At 33.6% G+C, this 9,276-nt stretch overlaps 1 non-coding gene across 1 annotated transcript; it reads right to left on the bottom strand.

Annotated features, from left to right (window-relative positions):
- Positions 1–2,418: 2,418 nt before the first annotated feature.
- LOC126026433 (U11 spliceosomal RNA) lies at positions 2,419–2,548 on the bottom strand. Its single transcript, XR_007501706.1, has one exon. It is a non-coding gene; the product is annotated as a U11 spliceosomal RNA (small nuclear RNA).
- Between the last annotated feature and the right edge of the window lie 6,728 nt (positions 2,549–9,276).

The following is a 9,276-nucleotide window of genomic DNA, read 5'->3' as shown; positions in this document are numbered from 1 at the left end:
AAATTAACATGAAAAATAATTTATATAAATGAGAATTATCCCATATATATACATATATGTATGTAAGATTGTTTCAATATACAAATAATTAATTAGTATACTATGCCTTAAAATAGGATAAAATACAGCAGGGTTTGAAGTTACAAAATTAAGAAAATAAAAATGAACTCTAATTCATTTCTTTCCAATGAGCAATCCAGGTATCAAAGGAAATAATTTTGTTTGCAATGGAATAAAAGTAGTAAAACATCCATAAAATATTAGAAATAAGAGGCCACAGTGGTAGTACAGCAGTAAGGCTGTTCAATTCCCGACATCCCATATGGTCCCCAAGAGTGCCAGGAGTGTCACTGTGTGAGAACCAAAAACCAAAAACCAAAATATATATTTTGAATTCTTCATTTTTTTCATTTGAACTAGAGGAAAGAATTTTGAAAAAAACATAAAACAATGAAAATAAATAAAAATACATTCCATATTTCTGGACTAGAAAATTAAATATTAATATGACAATAGAATCCAAATTAATAAATATATTGAAATAATAGAATCCAACTGATTTCTTTGTAGAAACTGACATTTTATAATAAAGCAATGCTTATTTTTCTACAGCACTTGTAACAGAGTACAATGCATTAGCTCATAATTAGTTCATACAATTTCACATAAAAGCTTTAGCCAATTTGAGAAGATATTCTGCATTTATTTTATTTTAAAGCAGAAAAACAAAATAGAAGTTATACACTTTTAAAGATCAATAAAATCAGACCTAAATCTGTCTTATTCAAAAAAAGAAACATATCAGACTCAGTTCTTTTCCATATTTTTTAATAAACATTATTGAGATCTCTCCAAGTAGGCTAAGAATATAATATGTTGTATGTTGGGCAAAGAACCAAGAATAGACACAATTTTGATATACACAACTATACATAAATTAACTCAGGCCAATCAATGACCTAAATATAAAACTTAAAATTCACTAGAAAGTATGTCAGAGGTAATCTTGAGGATTTTTGAGTGTTAAGAAACAATCCCAAACTCTTTGATACAATAAAAAATACCAAATGCATAGATATTATAGAAAGGCAAACAGATAGATAAAATAAAAGATACTTTAGGTTTTACTCTACAAATTCATGCTCTCCCTTATACACATATCTTGTTTTGCTTGTTTCTTTGCTTGCTGCTTCCACTCTGGAGAAGCCCAGGTTCTTTCCTGAACATGCATTTCCCCTCTTTCTCACCTTTCACATTATTTTAATTTTATTTTATTGAAACAATTGGAATTTACTGAGTCCTTCATAGTTGAATTTCAGATATACAATGAGTCAGGGCCCTTCCCACCACCAGTGTCAACATCCCTTCACCAATGGACCCAAATTACATCCTATACTGCACGCTTTGCCCCTGACTTAATAGTTTAATAGGCCCCTTTAAGTTTAAATAGTTAAAGTGTAGGTCCCTTGATTCTATTATCAATGACTTCGGCTTAGATATTTAGCTCTGTCCTTATTTGTTTCCTTGCCAATGCATATGAGACCACTTGGCTTTTCTTTATTTCTTTCTTCTTAGTTTAATAGAAAAATGCTGCAATATGTGATAAAATAAAGTAATACATGTCCCATGGGGCTGTGAAAAAGGCAGGAGCCCCAATTTAAAAAAATAAGAAATTTTAAAAATACAATAGAATAATATTTTTAAAAATGGGGTATCTGAAGCAGAGTATTTTTGTTTGTTTGCTTGCTTCATAGGCACATCAAAATATGGGGGGAAAGGATATAAAAGGTTTTCCTTTGGCCTAAAAACAGGGAGACTCTACCCAGGAAGCATCCTGCCATAAGACCAATTGCAGGTTCTGGGATACTAAGTTGTCTACCACAAAAGTCTTTCTGTGTGTTTTCAGTAAATTTTCTTCACAACCAGGGTTGTAATGTGCAGGTTTCTGTATTTGGAGTTTCAAGGTTTTATATAGATCCTATGTCTAAATCAGGGTGACATGGAGCATCTTCTGGTTTCATCTCACCATTAGATAGCAAAGAACTCTGCCCTGAAAGCAGGTTGTTGCTGTTACCAAGTCATCAGAGTATCATATGAACCCACTCTAGAGAATTCGATGTTATGACAGCTTTATGGCCTTCCTTGGTAGAAGTTCAATTTCCTGGTGCTGGTGTTGAATACCATGCGTTTCTATAGTAGGATCCACATTTCTTACATTTTTAAGCAAATTTTGTTGAATAAAACTACCTTGCTACACTAAATATAAAGAAAGATGATGTAAACATCATTAAAATTAAAAATTCTAAAACCTCATAGTTATAATCAACCAAGTGGAAATCTATTCTTTAATGTGAGACAAAATGTATTCAAGCCATATATTGGTTATGTAACTGTATATAGAATTTATGCAAGGAGGAACGAACCAACAGGACCATTGATCACCAGATGTTCAAGTAGTAAAAATGGTGCTTTTTAAATCTCTTGATGTTGATTCCACATACAAAGCAAATGATCTGCCCTGCATGTGCCACAAATTGTAGCCCTTTTGAGAGCTTATTTTTCTATTAAAATTAAAATTGCTTGTGTTGTTTTGGCATGAAACTCAGGACCTCATATATGCAAGGCACGTGAGAAACATCCCTAGGCCCAGGACCTATTTTTAAAGTCTTGTCAATGCTGCAATAAAGCACAAACTTATTTAAAAATGAAAAAAATGATATGAATATAAATCCATGGAAAAAAAGGAAGGATCCTATTTTATTTATTAATTAAAACCATTTGGAGCTGGCTAGAGTAATATTATACGTGTGTTTTTGTAATCATGGTGGGCTAGAGTAAGACTATACATGTGTCTCCAGGTTTGGTCCTCTAAATGCCAAAGATAAACTAAGTCATGTAGCAGATGATTATGACTAGGTATTAAAATGGACGACCTGGATAAATGACATATAACACAACTAGAAGAATGCCTTTGAAGAAAACCACTGTCTATTTTATTTTACCAGTTGACACTAAATAAAATTTAAAATGTGTCTTCATTTTTCTAAGAAACAATAAATGGTTGAACAAATAGATGTTAGAATTTTTATGGGTGGGGCAGGATAGTATAGTAAGTGGCATGCTTGCCATTCACGTAACCCACTCAGGAACACCCAGACTTACAATATGGCCCACAGAATAATTCCCGAATACAGAACCAGAAGAACCCCTTATTTCTGTGTAGGGCCCTAAATCAAAAAAGCAACATCTTTTATGGGAAAAAAGAAAGACAGAATTAACAATGAATATAAAAGAAAAAAACTTACTGAAATGACCAATCTTATGTGAAATCATGGCATTATCACATTGCAGACACAGAAAGCTTTTAGACTATAATCCTTAAATTCAATGACAGTTATTAGTGACTCTCCTGTGATTAATTTCAATTGGCAATGCCACATTTTATGGTAGCAGATATTATGTCAACTATTTTATACTCTTCATCAAGAATGGGCCATCGGTGGATGTTATTTAAAGCTTAAAAGAGTTGAATAACTCTATAGTAAATTATTTGATATTAAGACTCTGAATATTGACTACTGTCAACATTGAACAAAGTGAAAAACCTAAAAAGACATTTTATGACTTCCCAAGCCAATTTTTCTGAAAGTTCTATTAGCCTTGCTCCATTCTTTTTGTGGAGTTAAATGACAAACTGTGATATCTTGGATGTCAGGACTGCTATACTTGCCATCTCAAGTGAATTTCACTAATTTAGGAAACAAAGTTATGTATAAAAGTTACTACAAATAAAGTTGGTACCATCTAAGAAACTTGATAACACAATTGACACTTTGTTTACTTATTTAGCAACCTCAGAAGATTATAATAGGACATGAAACTAAGAGTAACCAAGGATAGGCAAAACAATCTTAGAGAAAATGAAGCAAAGTAAGATTCTAAGACCAAACAGTCATATGAATATTGAGTAGAAATAAAATATTATCAGACTTAAACTCCAAATCCAAAGCCAAGTACAACAGAATGGATACCTAATCTACAACAAGGTAGACACAGAAGGGACCACTTATACTAGCAGCCCAGTGGGGGAGGGGCAAAAGAGGGTAGATATGGGATGCATGCTGAGAACAGGAGTGGAGGGAGGACAACATTGGTGGTGGAAATTCCCCTAATTCAGTGTCATTGTGTATCTAAAATACTACTGTGAATGATTTGTAATCCACTTTGGTCAAAATAAAAATTATTAATAATAAAAAAAGAAAAACATTTGTACAGATACCACAGACCTCATCAGTGAAAAGCAATGTTTTATTTACAATTAAAATTGTTGGGAGCCAAAGCTCTATTCTACTATTGAAATACATATTCTGTTTTAACTTTTGTTGTTGTTTTATAGATTAACAATATTTTTCTGAGGTTGATGCATTGGCACAAGGAGTAAAGCCTCTGCCTTGCCTGCTCTAGCCTAAGATGGATCACGGTTCCATCCCCTGAGGTCCCATATGGTACCCAAAGCCAGAAGCGATTTCTGAGCATATAGCCAAGAGTAATCCCTGAGCGTCACCGGGTGTAGCCCAAAAACAAAACAAAAAAACAAAACAAAACAAAAGAATATTTTTCTTATTTTTCAAAGGGAAAATTTTCCTATATTTTTGTTGCCAACAAATGGCATTTTAAAACACACCAGAGATTATTTTCATGTAATTTTTGAAGGTCATTTGGAGAGAATTGTCTACTGATACTGGAACAAAGAATAATAAAAAATGTATTTTGACACTGAGTAATGATTTGGGCCAGCCAATATTGCTATACCACATCAACCACCAGATTGTCAGGATCACTCCACTGCATCAGGTCCTCTCACTAGTGTTCCCCATAGTCAACTCAATAGGCAGAGTCTCGGTGCCCATAATTGTTGGCCATTTTTTTTTAATATTTTTACAGTATTTCTTTATGTCGCAGTAAATAAAACATGAGTATTTTTGACAATCTACTTTAAGCCTTTCATTATTGCTAGAATTTTAGCAAGGGCATCCTCTCTGGGGAAAAACATGACCAGTCAGGAAATTGTCTAACTTACACATTCTCTCTCTCGTTTTTAAAGTAATAATGATTTCTTTATTTAATCACCATGGTTACAGAATTGTTCATATCTGAGTTTCAGGCATAGAAGGTACACCACACTTTATTAGTGCACCTTTCCAGTCACCAATGTTTCCAGTTTTCCTCCCTTCTATCCCCATTCCTGCCTGCCTCTGGAAGCATTTTGTTCTCTCCCTCCCCATCCACCCCCACTCTGTTTCTTGTGCTCTCTGTGCCTCTCTCCCTCTCTTTTCCTCTCTCTTTCTCTACCTCCCTTTCTCTCTCTCTCTCTCTCTCTCTCTCTCTCTCTCTCTCTCTCTCTCTCTCTCTCTCTCTCTCTCTCTCTCTCTCCTTTTTGACATTGTGGCTTGAACTATCATTGCATTTTGAATTTTTACTGGGGATTTTCCTTTGTACATCTCCAGGGAAGTTTAGAATACTTTGAACTGTTGAAAAATTACAACAGTATTTTAATATAAAAATAAATCAAATATATCAAATTCAAGGAGATATAACAAGCATGATTGCTCTTGGAGTATATATTAAGATATTAAATGCATATATTAACCTCATGTTTTAGCCCTGTGTACAAAGATATCAGCAATATGCATCTTTTTCCACATAGGAACTCATGTACTGAGTGCTTTGAAGTCTATTGAGACTGACCGAAGTTTGAATGTTTTTTCTTCTACTTTGTTTAGTTTCATCACTTTTAAAATGCGTGGCAAATTAATTGCCTCTTGGTAAGTCCTTCTGTCACAAAAATTTTATCTCCAACAAAGTTTTATGATCAAGTTATTGCATACAGACCCATACAGAATAGTATTAGAATTGAAAGAGGCTATCAGTCATCCTCACAGAAATATATTTTAGTTAGCTCATACTTCAACAGAGGTAACACCAGGGTCCTTCGGAAGAATCAGTCTGGTTAAGCTTCAGTTGAAGTGCACAACAGCGACCCTATCTGCTAGTGAAGGTCCATTATCAAAAATAAAGTATAAGGGAAGTTGTTTGAGATTTGCTCTCCTTTATCAATCCTCACTCTGTGTCTCCATCCATAAATTTACTGTGTTTCCTTTAATAATCTTTACACTGGGAGTCATCAGCACATAAGAGTAAATATGAAATTTTTTGTTTGTTTTATTTGGGACACACTTGGTGATGCTCAGAAGATACTCCTGACTCTGCGCTCAGAAATTGCTCCTGGCTTGGCGGACCATATGGGATGCTGGGGGCTCGAACAGAGGTCCATCCTAGGTCAGCTGTATGCAAGGAAAATGCCCTACCACTGGGCCAGTGCTCTGGCACCAGGTGTGGATTTTTTAAAAATTAAAAATTTCTAATAAATCTGTTCAGAGCTAAACATTTTTTAGATAAATTCTAGGACATTTTGAGTTTTTCATTGTTAGTATAGTGGAAGACAACTAGCAGAATTTAAAGTATTAGGAAAGGCAAATGAACAAATTTGAACAAATAATAGGAGTTTATAGGAGTTAAGCCTCTAAGTTGAGAAATACTGTGTATTTTTAGTAAGCAAAACCATAACCCAATACTAGGAAGCATCTCACTTAAGAAACACTTTAAAATAAGACGGTATTGATTTTGTAAAGATTAGATTCAAGTGCTACTATAGTGAGGCAAGGTGGATACATTTTTGCCACCATTGTACTTCAGTAATTGGTCACTGGTGATTCCTAGGAAGTCATCTTAAATCAAAGACTTCTCCTGCTTACTATACCAACAGAAAGATCTATGATAATAAAAAATAGTTAAAGTTGATACTTGGATTGGAGATTTTTGAACTGCATAGTATTGAATTTTTATTAAAATACTAAGAAAAAAATTGTGTTACTTGGGAAGGAATATTTTACTTGATAATGTCCAAATGTGGTGATTTTAGAGAAATTAGCTATTTCTTCCACAACCACAGGGATTAAGTGAGCAATGCTATCTGCATGGTTTGTAATCTCTCAGAAAGGAGCAAATATCCCTATTGATCAAATTATTTTCTAGGTAATTCCTTTTGTCTTGAAAATTTTAAACTTTGGTTTGAAATTTTAGATCTTTGGAAGGCATTGAGATTAAAGAGATAAATTTAATCAATGTGCTCAACCCATGATTAGAGAAAAATGATAGGTCATACACATAAACTGTGATAATTCTTTACCTTAATAAAAAGTGCAAAGTAAAATACTTTGATATATTGAATAGTTACCTTAAGAACACTAAACATGTTAGAACATAGATCAATAGCTATATATGGCATAAATTGTAGTTTTCATATTCTAACCCATAAAGAAGTATTGAATGAAAATTTTTATGTCCCTGATATGTATAATCTATCAATGTCCTATCTATACTGACTTCTTGACTGAAATAATAAGGTTATTAAACAAACATATTTTAGGCATGTTGAGCTACTATGGTTTCCAAATATTAACTTGTATTTTTCTTTAACTTTTAGTACTAGAGGGTAATGTGAAAATTTGCATAAAGTTGTGTAAGGAATCAACCTGCAATTTTATGGGTTCACTCTTAATATTTATGCACATGTCTACAAAATTTTGGATCACAATTAATTTACCATTTGGTGGAAAGGTTCTATTTTGACTTGATGTAGATATGTAGACACTAAGTCAATATCTCAATAGCTATGTCAGAATTGGTCTAGGAATATAATTGGAGTTTTCAAAATATTCTAGAGGACATTTGATTTTTTGGCTAAAATTTAAGTCCATTTTAAATTCATTTTAAAATTATATATTTGGTTCATCTATATCTGGCAGCACCCAGCATACCAAGTACTATCCTTATAGCATTGCAATACATAGCCCAGAACAATAGCAAGTGTGAAATATCCATCACATTAAGTGTGCTAATAAAGTATGTGTGAGACCTCAAAGAAGTGTAACCAAAGCACATAAATGTGTTGAACCTTGCTCATTGAAACAACAGTAAAAGGGATGACAAAGGAAAAAATGAAACGGTCTAAGGAGATGCTCAGGGGTCCAGGTTTAAAGTCTTGCTTATGGGGGCCCGGAGAGATAGCACAGCGGCGTTTGCCTTGCAAACAGCTGATCCAGGACCAAAGGTGGTTGGTTAGAATCCCAGTGTCCCATATGGTCCCCCATGCCTGCCAGGAGCTATTTCTGAGCAGACAGCCAGGAGTAACCCCTGAGCATCGCTGGGTGTGGCCCAAAAACCAAAAAAAAACAACAAAAGTCTTACTTATGTTTGAATTATGACACGATATGCCCCACCTCACAGTGGCTAGGGAGGAAGAGTGTCTCTCCACTTCCCACTCTACCTTTTCCACTCAATTGCTTGCACTTGAAGTATTTTTCTATCTTAAGGAAGAATTTAATATTGAGCATGGAGTTTTATACTCTCATGAAACTGTCTAAATTCTTTTGTGAATTTCTCTCTTTTATAGTGAGGTTTTGGAAAGCTCTTTACAAGAATGAGACTAGGGTTTAAAATCAACCATAAGGAGCTTGCTCTAATCTGAAGGAGGTTTAGCCTTAAAAGGCAATTGAGATAGGAGGGTTTCTTGTTGTGCAGAGAGGAAAAGGAAATAGGCCAAAAGAAGTGAGAGAGGGGCTAAGCAAGAATAATATCTTTTTATAACAGAGAAGAAAATAGTAGAATAAAAGCTGTTAGGTTTAAGCTGTGACTCCAGGAAATAAAGTAGAAAAAAATCAGCTTGCATTTTTCACAGGCTTTATTAGACTAAGCTATAAAATATTTTACAGAAGTAACTTGAGAATTACTATCATTTGAAATCTTTCTTCTACAAAAGTTCACAACACATCAAACATTAGATATTTAGAATTGCATGTGCATGGCATTTTTTGTTCGATTACCCTTCTCAAATTAATAATTATGTTTGTGTTGGCAGAACTCAAAATACCCTGTAGAATTTTAAATTTCTTAAAGAAAGTAAACAATTCAGAAAGACAAAAATGTAATTGTAGTTCAAATACATAAAAAAACGCAAGTCTGTTTTAAAAGAAAATATACTTTCATAGAAATAAAACACCCAATGTCAAATATCCTTTTGTGTGAATATCATACACTTATTCATATTTTAATTATATAAAGTTTCTTATTGAAGACGTTTCAAGAGGTTCCTTTTTGAAGCAAATTCTCTCAGGTAAAATTGGAAGAGGCAGTGGAAATACCTAATAAGATTTT

Source organism: Suncus etruscus, chromosome 13 (genome assembly GCF_024139225.1).
Source record: "Suncus etruscus isolate mSunEtr1 chromosome 13, mSunEtr1.pri.cur, whole genome shotgun sequence".
In the NCBI taxonomy this organism is placed as follows: domain Eukaryota; kingdom Metazoa; phylum Chordata; class Mammalia; order Eulipotyphla; family Soricidae; genus Suncus; species Suncus etruscus.
This window is presented reverse-complemented; position numbering and strand designations above follow the sequence as displayed.